This window comes from Panthera pardus, unplaced genomic scaffold (genome assembly GCF_024362965.1).
Source record: "Panthera pardus isolate Hobbes unplaced genomic scaffold, ASM2436296v1 HiC_scaffold_21, whole genome shotgun sequence".
NCBI classification, from domain to species: domain Eukaryota; kingdom Metazoa; phylum Chordata; class Mammalia; order Carnivora; family Felidae; genus Panthera; species Panthera pardus.
In genome coordinates, this window is record NW_026526777.1 from 48727150 (window position 1) to 48739195 (window position 12046).

The 12046-nt window shown below is 50.9% G+C and overlaps 2 long non-coding RNA genes across 2 annotated transcripts in view; one reads left to right on the plus strand and one right to left on the minus strand.

Annotated features, from left to right (window-relative positions):
• The window catches only part of LOC109253336 (uncharacterized), a 61673-nt gene extending 50789 nt beyond the window's left edge, over window positions 1–10884 (minus strand). Inside the window, exons 1-2 of the long non-coding RNA XR_002074353.2 lie at window positions 10640–10884; window positions 4419–4535 (exon numbers count right to left, since the gene is read on the minus strand). This is a non-coding gene — a long non-coding RNA (uncharacterized LOC109253336). The remainder of the gene's footprint in view (window positions 1–4418; window positions 4536–10639) is intronic.
• Window positions 501–4110, plus strand: LOC109253347 (uncharacterized). The gene is made up of 2 exons (XR_002074356.2): window positions 501–739; window positions 3410–4110. It is a non-coding gene; the product is annotated as an uncharacterized LOC109253347 (long non-coding RNA).
• Window positions 10885–12046: the final 1162 nt, after the last annotated feature.

Genomic DNA, 12046 nt, shown 5'->3' on the forward strand with positions numbered 1-12046 from the left:
TTGATTTCCCAAAAGGACCCTATGTTGTATGCATTACGTTGACTCCCATGAAATTGCCATATTGTCTCAGAGGTTAAGTGACTTCCACGAGGTCACACAGTAAGTATTAGAGCATGGCGCAGAAATGGGATGCGGTGGTTTGCGAAGTGAGGGTATTTGAATTTTTTCCCCCGCTACTTCTCCAGGACTTTCCTTCTCACTGCCATATGTTACTAAAGACAGATGTGAGTCTAGAGGAAGGAATAAGTTGCAAATGGCATTTGGAGGTCTAATGGGGCCACAATTTCAGAGGCAAGACAAAAGAATAACATCCTCTCAAAAATCCCTGACTCCTCGTTTGTCACCGAGCCCAGCTACGGGCATGTATCTCCCAGGACTGCACCCCCCCCCCCCCATCCCCTGGCCTCAGCTGCTGTTCCTCATACTCCTGAGTGAACACTGGGCTTCTGTAAGTGTTTTATCATGCCTAACACGAGGCCAAGTCTGAATAAGTGAAATGTGGGACATGAGATCTGGCTTCACCAGGGACTACTGGAAAGGCTAGGTAACACAGCTCCAAACTGGGGAATGAACGAACGCACCCTGGAGAGAACATCGACAAGAGGACAGGAAAGAGCCAGCACATAAATTCCCTTTCCTTCTCTCACACTCTGAAGTGTGAAGGATCCACTTGGCCCATCTGGAAGACATGCTGTGTAATCAAGCAAAAGGCTGCCTTTCTCGGTGACGCTGCGGCTAGGTTGGTAACACACCCCCTTACATGTGCTTTCCTGCCTGCCTGCCTTTTCTTCTCACTCTGGCTGCTTTCATAACTACTGCATGTGCCAATTAAGCCTTAGCACACAAACTTTGCCCCAGATACTTTTTTCTAGGGAGTTCAGATAACCACTTTGACCCAAATCCCCATTTCCTACCTCATCTGTGGAAGGATCTCATAATCTCCATGAAGTCTTTGGGCCGAAGGCTCAGCACCCCTTCCCTTGGAGCCCAGACCCACAGTGAGGGTCAGCAGCCCTTCCGAGGTTACCATTGTGGGCGGAGCCCTAAACCAGGTGCTCTGCATGAACACAAAGTCAGCAGAAGGTAGATTTCTCAGGTGAGCTTCTGGGGCAAAATGGTTCTCTAAGGCCCCTGGTATCACCCACGGGGATCGTCTAAAAGGACAACTCTGTAAGCAAAGAGCGGCGTCAAGGTAGAATCTCCAAAATTAGGAAGGCATTTAGATCCAGAAATGATCCCTATCTGTAGAACGGACTAATGTTCCTCCGACTTCGTAACGAACAGATGAAAAAGAAAAGTAACTTTTACACTTTTGTGTGCCCATCTGTTGGGTATGTCATTTGAAAAAAAATCTGGGGTCATGAAGCCCATATGGGGTTGAGGCATTTTTAAATCCCCCCAAACAGGAGGGTTGTGGAAACATCAGGTGCCGTTGTTACCACTGAGTGAGTTCAGGGCCTGGGGTCAGCCACGGTTTCTACTTCTGGCTTCCTCCAAAAATCTGTCACACTTCGAATGTGGTAACTTTATCAGGCAGGGGCCATGGAGAGGCCGCGTTTGCGGCCAAGGCCCGGCTGTAACTCGAGTGTTCCCAGGGAGGGGCCCTGGCTGGTCCCCCAGCGGGGAGCTGCTGGCAGGGGGCAGAACCGGCCAGAGCCCCAGCAGGAGAGGGAGCGGGCCTCCGCTGCAGGTGTGAGAGCCCACACTCTCCTGGGAAAGCACCCGGCCTGCAGTGCGGCTGCCGCCCCCGCCCCCGCCTCTTTTCCTCCCCCATCCAGCAGGAGGCCATCTTCTCAAACCCCGCTCCCTCCTGTTCCTGGGGTCCATCTCCTCCCCTTCCTCTCTCTGATGCGGCCTGGTGCCTACAGGCCTCTGCCATCCGTCACGCACAGAGCAGCTCACACCAGTCTCGTGACCTCCAGCTTTGCTTCGCCCTAATCCAGTCTAGGGACAGACAGTCGCCGTGTCAGAATCACGGGGGCGGGGCTAGTTGCGGAGTTTGAAATGCAGATTATCAGGCCCCGCCCTAGTGAATGAGGCCCCGCGGGGTGGGGCCAGGAACAAGTAGTTTTTAACAAGCTCTCCAGGAGATTCTGCTGCAGGCTAAGCCAACCTGTCCTTGGCTGCCCATCTCACCCCGGCTTTAGGTGCTCGGCTGGGAGACCGGCTGGGGGGGGTGGGTGTGTCTAGACGTGCCAGGTGAGCCGGTGAGAATGGCCCACCTGAGGTCTTACCTGAGGGACCCAGACGCTGCCCGGCCTGGGAAAGAACTCTTGGCAGTGACCATGACAGACTGGACTGTGTGAGGAGGACAAGCCTCAGCGACTGGCTGAGCAAAGGCTGGTAGCTGACACCAAACTGAGGCCCGGCGCGACACCTGGACCGGGCGTCTCACGTGAGGGAGCTTGAGTAAGAGCGGGAAGTGCGAGCGCACCAACGCTAACGCGCATGCGCACACGCGGGGGCGCAGCACTTTCTAGAGGCCTCTTGTGGAGGGCGTCTCTCGCGCTTGGCGGAAGGGTGATCCTAGGCCCGCGAGGACTCCGGGGTTCTGTGACGAGACCAGGCTGGCGGAGGCAAAGACCACATGGAAGGGCAGCGGCGCCTGGGAAGGGACGAGGAGCCTCCCTGCCTTCACGTGAAGCGTGCCCCACCTCCTTCCACGTCTCACCTCCGCGACTGCTTCAGGGTCCTCACCCTGTGTGCCCGGGAGCCACCCTGACCTCAGTCATTCCAGACTGAACCTACCCCCTCCACACACACACACACACACACACACACACACACACACCCCGCAGGGGCTGAGGCTGCGACTTCTGTGGCAGACAAGACAGTACGCGGTGGAAGAACCGGAACCCTTGTGGGAAAACCAGAGCCGGGACTAGAGGGAGGAGAGCAGCTGTGAAAACCTCCCAACATGCCTCATCCACTACGATAAACTAACGAGGACACCATACACAAATACAGACAATATTTGTGAAATTTGTTCATCTTTATTAATTTCCACTAGAATGCGTAGGATGTGTTCAGGATCTTTCCCTAGGTTTTATTTTATTTTTTAATGTTTATTTTGAGAGCGAGCAAGCGCATGTGTGAGTGGGGGAGGGGCAGAGAGAGAGGGATAGAGAATTCCAAGCAGGCTCCATGCTGTCAGCGCAGAGCCCCAAGTGGGGGCCAGACCCAAGAACACAACCAAACCGTGAGATCATGACCCGAGCCAAAATCAAGAGTTTGAGGTTTAACAGATGAGCTACCCAGGTGACCCCATTCCCTACATTTTAAAGGAAATCCTTGCAAATTAATTTTGCTTTGCTCCATATGTTATACACCCTAAGGCACTGTCCTTGTTTTCTCGTTTCTTTCTTTGTTTAAACATCACTCTTTTTTTTTTTTTTTTTTTTTTACAAAGAATGGTTAGCTGCTGTACTGCTCACAGGTCCCACAGCATCGCCTGGGAAAATGAGTAACTTGGATGTTGGGACAGAAAACATGCATTGTCCTCCTGCCAGGGTCACGGAGTCCTCCCTGCCTGAGAGCCTTGCACCAAAGCTCATGCCATCTCTGCTTGCCTCCTCTTGGGTCCCACCCACGTTCAGATCCAAGGCCGGAGTCTACCCGTCCTCTCTGTGGCTGTTAGAGCTTCCTCGTCCAAGCCCAGAAGGGGAGGGAGAGCTGCTGGGACCTGGCAGCCCCCCTCCCCCGCCCCACCTCCCAGGCCTCGGGGAGTTGGGGTGTGGCCCTGATGCTGCCCACCCCCTTCTCTGGCTCCCCAGGGGGGCAGCATGTAGCTCACCTCCACAGAGAGGGGGGCGAGTGTGCCCTTCTCCAGCTCTCACAGAGAAAAACAGTCCACAGATGGGCTTCAGCCCCCCAGCAGGTTACAGAGCCCACTGTCGGACTCATCTCTTGGCCAAGAAGGTGGAGGCCGTGACTAGTCACCGCTTCATTCATCTCCTTACTCTCCTCTTCCTATAACCCCGTCTAGACAGGGTCATATTGGAAAAATGTAAATTGGTCTTCCCGCTTCCCTGCTTAAGACCTTCCGTTGACTTCCCGCTCCTCTGGGAAGGGAATCCAATAAATCCGGCCATGGCTTGGAAGGCCACATGACCTGGCCTCTGTGACTTCCACTCACTCCCCTTCTACAGTTCAGCTATATTGGCACCTTCTTGCTTGTCCTCAAATTCATCCAGCCCCTTCCTGCCCTGGGGCCTTAGCGCTTGATCTACCTGGAGTGCTCTCCCCATGGAGCTTCCCATGGCTGGCTCCTTCCCTACTAAGAGGTCATGACTTCAGAGACGCCTTCCTAATCACCTATTTAAATAGCTCCCCTGCCTCTTCATCACACCCATTCCCCTTACCTTGCTTTATTTTCTTCATAGCACAGATCACCATCTGCCACTCTCACAATTACGTACCTCCTTGTTTGCAGACTGGTCCCTCTGACCAGAATGTCAGCTCCAAGAGGCCAAGGACCTGCAATCCTTGTTCACGGGTGTGTCCCCTGACCCAGCCCAGCACCTGGTACAAAATTCCTGTAAAACAAATGCTTACTGTGAACAAATGAATCCAGACCTTGAAGTGAGGTGGGTTGGGGCGTCTGGGCCATGCAGTGGCACACCCGCCTGTGGGCACTTGGAGCCAGCAGATAACCAGAGCTCCCAGCACATGAGCATCGTTTCCTGGTGACAGTGTGGGAGTCAGCCACCAAAAGCGGGCGTTCTCCTCTGCCCCGCTTCCCATTTTCTTTGTCTCCTTCAAGTTTCCAGCTTTCCTCAAATTCTCTGCCTTTCTCAGATCCCTTCTCATTCAAACCACTCTCATTCTTTTGGTTTTATAATACCTATCACACAGGTAAAGCCGTGCCCACGCTTTATTGGCAGTTGAAAAAGCTATTAGATCTTAACCTGCCTTGTAATACACGGGTAGTTTCCTTAGTTGTTGTCAAAAGTTGGAAGTCTTTTTCTTTGGGGCTATTTACAAACCTAGTGCAGTTCCTACTTACATGAATTTGTCCTAAAAAACATCTTGTAAAGTGATACAATGCATTTATACAATTCCTTTGTTAAGCAGCTCTCAAACCACGTAAAATGAGAAGTTCAAAGGAAAATAAGCTGACATTTAGATATTTAACCAATTTTCTTTTGCGTTCCCGTTCATGTTCATCTGCAATATTATGAATTTCACACAAACACACAAAATTCCCCTCCACGGTATCAATTCTTAATTAAGTGAACACCACTGCTATAATTTTCTGATAAATAAAATGAGCATTTCCACACAAATTAGAAATGCCAACTTGTTAATAGCTTCCCTGAGGTTTTGTTACAAAATTATCACTGTTCCGGTCATTGTTCAGGCATAATAAATACTACACTACAATCTGGAAACAAGCATTCTCTTTGGGCAGTCGATTCCCAAGTGTGGATTGGGTGTTCCGTAAGACAGTGAGTTTCCCCCTCATTCCTATTATAATACATGACAATAGTTCATTGGCTAGAAAAATACTTGATATTATTTTAGTGAAGCTCATCGAATTTGGATCAGCTGGGAGATGAAGCTGGCCTGAACGTAATAAAATTAGAAAATGTACAACCTTAAATACTAGACAGTGAACTTTTAAGGGCACAGAGCATATTGCGCCTGTAGCTGGGTAATTTGGGCAAGGTGCCAAGGGCCTCAGTTTCTTCATCTGTGAAATGGCTGCAATACTAGTATCCGGTACTCCATAGGCCTATGGTGAGGGCCAAACGTCTGGAAGGCACTCGACCAAGGGCCCACATGTAATAAACACCTAACAGATGTTCCCTGTTGTTTTTAGGCTTAAAAGGACACTGTAATTATTGCCTGATGAGCACGAAATGCAATTTGCTACCTTTCAACAACTCAGAGTGCTCCCCAAGTCCTTCCAAGAAGAGATCCTGTTCTGTCTTCTTCAAAGAACAGATGACTCATTTATAATTCATGGCACATTCACATACCAACAATTATTGTGCTGAAGTCCTTTAAAGAGCTGATTGCTTAATTAAACCTAACATTCCCCTTGTACTCTTGTTTGTTCTCTGAGTTTTCTTAGTAAATCTTTTAAGTGTGTAGAAGAGAGTGACAGTCCAGGCTAACTGTGTGTACCTGCCCACATTTTAATGGGTGGTGCCTAAAAGGATGAAGTTGTGTGCATTTTAAATCACTATAGCAGCATACAGAACACTTACTACACATAACGCACATTTGTTTGAGACGGAGCCTTGGTACGTTCTCAGTTCAGTGTCAGTTGCCTTTCTCTCCTACCTGCCACCCCCCCCCCCCTTCTTTGCTTTAAACTCCCTCATTTAACATTACTCTCCACCTTGGAACAATCTTTGAATTCATCACAGAGACCTGTAATTTCCACTTTGTTTTTCTTAAGTCACTTATTCAGAACTTCCCCATGGTTTTCCTTTTAAGCTAGGCATTTCATTTCTTTGGAGACTCGTTTCTTGGCTCCAGATGGATTTTAGCCATAGCAAGATGAGGGTTAAACACAGCATTCAGGGACTGAGCCAGCCGGGACATACCCAAGCTGCCTCCAACATGTGTGGGACCTGGAGGAAGATCTACTGGCAGCCCGCATTCCTCCTGCTGGGAGACCTCTCCCGCCCCTCCCACTCCAAGCCAAGCCCCAGGCAACTGCTGCCCATTGATCTCATTGCCTCTCTCAGAGCAACAGAGGCTGGAAAGTCCAGTTCAAATGTAGAATTCTTGGCCTCTTTGAAACTCCATACTAGAATGTGGTGGCACCGGGAGGCGGTCCCTGGTGCCCGGTCTGCAGCCCAGCCCTCTTTTCTTCCCAGGGGAGAAGAAAGGCTCTGGGGCCATGAAACCTCTCTCGTACAGGTGTGTGGACACCCAGTTCTGCATCGCAGCAGACTCTGCGAGTGGCTGCCCCTGGCCATTCCATGGACTGGCAACATGGTCCACCCAGGGAAGATACACCTGGGACGCCAGGAAGAGGTCCTGGGTACTGGAAAATGTTCTAGAAGGGAGGGTATGAGCTTATCCCTTGAAAGGGATCTCTTGCCTGGATCTAAAGGCAGTGCTTACTAGCATTATCATTTTCACAGAAGATGTAGCCCCTGACCCCACACTGGGTGCTGGAGAACGAAGTTTAAGCAAATATAAGAATGGATTGTTTTGAACACTGTGGAATATTCTACACATTATAAAAACTTTAGATGAGGTCAAAGACAGGAGAGAGCTTCGATGCTAGCGTCGCTACAAGAGCCTGCCTGGAGAAGGTGGGACCTAAACCGGATCTCAAACAAAGTAGAGGAGTATCTGTTATAGTTTTAATTATAATTTAGGATGGCCTTCTTCTATGTTATTGTCAGTCTCATCATGTATTTTTCTGGGACCTTTTTAAAAGTTTTTGTCTGGAAAACCATTTGGGCAAGACCTCCGCTTTCCGCCCACCTTATTTCCAAAATGTCCAAAATGTCCAAAATGAAGACCTCCTCCTTAAAGACCACCACTCCCTATCTCGCACTACAATGGTTTCTAAAACGTTTAGATCAACTGTGCCACACTTGAGGGCCAAGATGGTTTCAGATGTTTCAGAAGCAAAATGTCTTGCCCGAGACAGGCTGCTTTGAATTGTGCCAACACTACTCAGGTGCTTTCCTCCCGGCCTTTCAAGTGTGGCCCAGAATTGTCCCCTTGGTCATCTGCTTGGTGTTATGACAAGTAACAAAGCAGAGTGGGAATGCTTTGGTTCTCTCTTTCTCTAAAATGCCATTCTGGGAAGCCCCGAAGATGACTTGAGACATAAATCCCAAGGCTCCGTGCAGCTGTCCTGTGGATACTTGCGCCCCCACCAGCCGGGCTTGTCCTCTGGAATGTGTGTTTATAACTATGGAGTTTATTCTTTAGTTTAGGGCATGACATGATCATTGGCTTACGCAGCTCCAGAATGAAAGCAGAGGAGGTAGGGACACAGATTTCTTGGGTCTCTAGTAAAAAAGCTGAAATCTCCATCGTGGCTTTTCAACTACGGTGGAAAGAATTTGGATCATGAATCACAACGGGCTTGTTCCCCAAACCTGCCTTCTGTCCCTCACTACACGTATACTTACTGAAGCTCTCAATGTCATAGGCACCCAGGCTGCCCAGGTGGGTGGCACCATATTCAGCAGGGGATTGTGACTTGGGGCCAAGTCACTGGCCTCCCGCAGCCTCCAGTTCCTCATCTGTAAGCGGGCAATCACACGGACACCTCTCAGGGATTCTGGGAAATTTAAAGAAGTGGAAATGGGACACCTGGCACTCGGGTGGTCAAAATAAATCCTTAAGAGTCCCTGTCCTGGAACCCAGCGGCTGCCTGGAAGATCTGGGTGTGCACTTCCCTTTGTGTGGTCCGCCGCGGGGTAGGGTGGGGGGGGGGGGAGAGGGTCCCCAGACCTCTCTGGGCTGTCCCAGAGCAAGCTCTCTGTGAGTAGCAAATAAAAATGAACCACTGTCTCTGTGGCCGTAGCAGAGATGGTTCCAGCAAGTTCAGCACCCTGCCAATGAAGAAGGAAATGCACTCTCTCCCGAAGCCTCATTAAACATTGGCAAAAACATTGCCAAATTTCACTTCAAGGTATAACTCCTGGAAAGTGACTGCAATGGACCCGCCCAGTCTTCTAGAGGGTTCCAGATGCTTGGGGAGCTCCGTTACAACCCTCCCCCAAATTCTCTCACCCCATGCAGACCCCATCAGCACTCTGAGTGTTGAGAGGACATTCATTTTCCTGAACTCTCATGGACAGTTTTGGCCTTGCCCTGACTCTGTGTAATCAGGCAGCCAGGGTCTCCCAAAGTCAGAGGAAATTCTGAGCAAGGCAGGCCCTATATTTGCTGGGAAGGTAAGAGACTATTTTCCACTTCTCACTTCTCTCTCAAAGCACAGACACAATGGGCCTGTCTGGCCTAGCTCCTGCTTTCTGTCTCTGAAGGCTCCCGGCGCCAGCACTCAGCCTCCCACCTTATTAATGTTCTGTGATGATCCCCTCGTGGTGCCGTGTATCCATCCCACAGGGTTATTAGAGGACAGCAGGGAAGGTGCTGTTGACTCACTGTCACAAACATCATCCCTGGTATTATCAGAGCAATTATAAAATATGCCTCTTAACAATACAATATCAAATGCCCAACTGAAGACTTTCAGTATGATTTATTTGTCACCCAACCTTCTATTTTTATGATGGAAGGCTGAGCTGAGGAAAAAGAAACCCCAAAGAAGTGCGCTTACGTCACATTCTTCCAGTAGATAAAGAAATGTGAGCATTTCCTAATTTATTTCAAATACATACAAACATACATACATAAATCTGCCCCCCTAATTCCACGAAGAGTCTAGAAATTAGTCATTGTGATTGACAGCCCTGATATCTGCAGGTCAGGAAGCTCAGAGAATTGCGGGGGGGAGGAGTGGGGGTGGTTTAGGCTCAGATCAAAACTCCTCCACTTAAGAAAAGAAAATGGGGGTGCCTGGGTGGCTTGGTCAAGTAAGCGTCCGACTTTGAATGATAATTTTTTTTAACGTTTGTTTATTTTTTAGACAGAGAGAGACAGAGTATGAATGGGGGAGGGTCAGAGAGAGAGGGAGACACAGAATCCGAAACAGGCTCCAGGCTCCGAGCTGTCAGCACAGATCCCGACGCGGGGCTCGAACTCACGGACCGCGAGATCGTGACCTGAGTCGAAGTCGGATGCTTAACTGACTGAGCCACCCAGGCGCCCCAAGCGTCCGACTTTGGCTCAGGTCGTGATCTCACAGTTTGTGGGTTCGAGTCCCACATTGGGCTCGGTGCTGACAGCTCAGACCCTGGAGCCTGCTTTGGATTCTGTGTTTCCCTCTCTCTCTCTGCGCCTCTCTCACTTGCGCACACGCTCTCTCTCTCTCTCTCTCTCTCAAAAATAAATAAACGCTAAGAAAATTAAAAAAGAAGAAAAGAAAATGAAGTGGTTGCAGAATGCAGGTTCTAGAAGACTGGCTACAAAAGGAAAACTTCATTTATCATGGAGTTCATCTCACGCTGCACAAGGGTTTTGAAGCGTCCTAAGAGTTCAGGTTGATGCGAATGAAGAGCTTACCTTCTGAAGAAATCAGGTTCAACATTCCAGGGAGGTCAGAAACACAAACAAACAAAAGGAGGCCTGGGAAAACTGAGGGGCGGAGGAGGAGGGGAAGCCACATTAAGCCGGAGGCCAGGCTCAGAAAGGAAGGTGGGACTGCGGACTCCAAGCTTCTCGTGGTACAGTGGTTCCTAAAAGCTTTGGTGATATTTGTCCAAGTGCGGTCATATTCTCATCACATTCTAGTGCCTCAGAATCCCTTTGCGGGAAAGGTGGCTTGTTAAACATGCAGACTCCTGGGTCCCATCCTCATCTTCCTGAATTAGAACCTTTAAGAATGTATCTGCATTTGACACAACTAGCCCCGGCCCAGTTGTCCTGATGTGCTCTCCAGCTACCTATTACACTGTCAGACAAAGAGCGTTCACCAGCCCCCTGCGGGTACCGAAGCATCCTAGGTGTTGGGAGGATGTACCAAAGAAGCAGAAGGTGGTTAGTGCCCCAAGGGGTTTACGCTGGAGGAGTCCGTAAATCCCCAGGTACTTACTTGTTCCAGGTCCACTTGCTTGCTGGCTGGTGTTCACAGGAAGCTCCAGTGCCTCAGCTTCAGCGGTTTCTCTTGTCACAAGCTGAAAATCAAGTTCAAACCGGGCAGATGGTTCATTGCCCAGATGTGGAGGAAGGGTCAGGACGGAAGAGGGCCATTTCCCACAGGACTCTGGGAACTCTGGAGAAAATGCCAAGCAAGGACACCTGGGGGAAAGGGGGGGGGAGGGGCCAGCAGACCGGGGCCTTACCTGACAAGGTGTGTGGCGCCACTGCTCCCCACCCCCATCTCCCTCCCTCCACCCCCTACATTCTCACTGCCCCCCCACCCCCATTCCAGGTGTGTGTGGCCAAGCCCGTGGCCTTGAAACCTGCTCTGTGAGATGGGAATCCCCCAGGAGTTTCTTCCAAAGGGAAGGCCTTTGTCAGAGCCCGAGGCCTGGTGAGGCCTCAGAGGCCTGCCCGGGTCCGGACTGGGCACCGGGGTCTAGGGTCGCAGATGGGGATCCCGTGGTCGGTCGGGCGCGCGGGCACCCGGCTCCAGACAAAGTGCGGTGCCTGCGCCTCCCAGTGGGCGCTGCGGGAACTGCACGCCCCCGCGATCGCGGCTCCCTCCCACGGCGGGCTGAACACCCAGACAATTAAGAACAATGCCTGGCGCCGAGCAACACTCGGTATAATGTTGCTATCATTCTGTGCCAGGAACGAATCCACTTTTAGCAAAAGAAGAAACCGGAATGGTAGTAATGCCAACAGTGCAGACGAAGACGGTAACTTCTACTATTTCAATGGCGCTTTAAATTTCCCCAAGTGTGCATATTCTGGGCCACTGGACTTTTACAGCCGGTGGTAGAATCCAGACTATCACCGGTCGGTGTCTTGGAGTCCCGGGCTGAACATGACTGACGAACATGCATTTATTCACTGAACTGCCCCTTCCCTTTACACTTCAGTCCCTGTCACCTGGACGGAAGCCGCCCAGGGCACCGCACCCTCCCCCGGGGCAGGGCGGCTCGCTACGGGGTCTCGGTGCCGTCTCTCTTGGCCTCCGAAAAGCGAAGGGGTATTTTCCGCTTAGTTGTGGGAGCAGAGAAGGGCGCAGAGAGGGGAAGGGGGGCTTGGGGAACTGGAGGGTGTTGTGCCTCGTTGCCTGAGGGTGCTGCTTCAAGCCAGGCGCTAAAAAACACCTGAATCCACCGGGCTTGTCCTCGGGCCCACAGGCTCCTCACGCTGCGTCTGGCTGATGTGGGAGGAGGAAGGTGGTCGTCGGCAGCCAGGGCAGAGCCCCTCCAGCGCACCCGTCCATCCCCAGGCCTGAGGCTACCGTAGGACTGTGCTTGCCTCCCCGCGGGGGTGTAGGGGCTGCACCCAGCACCATTTGTACACAATCAGGTCCCTGCAAAGAAAC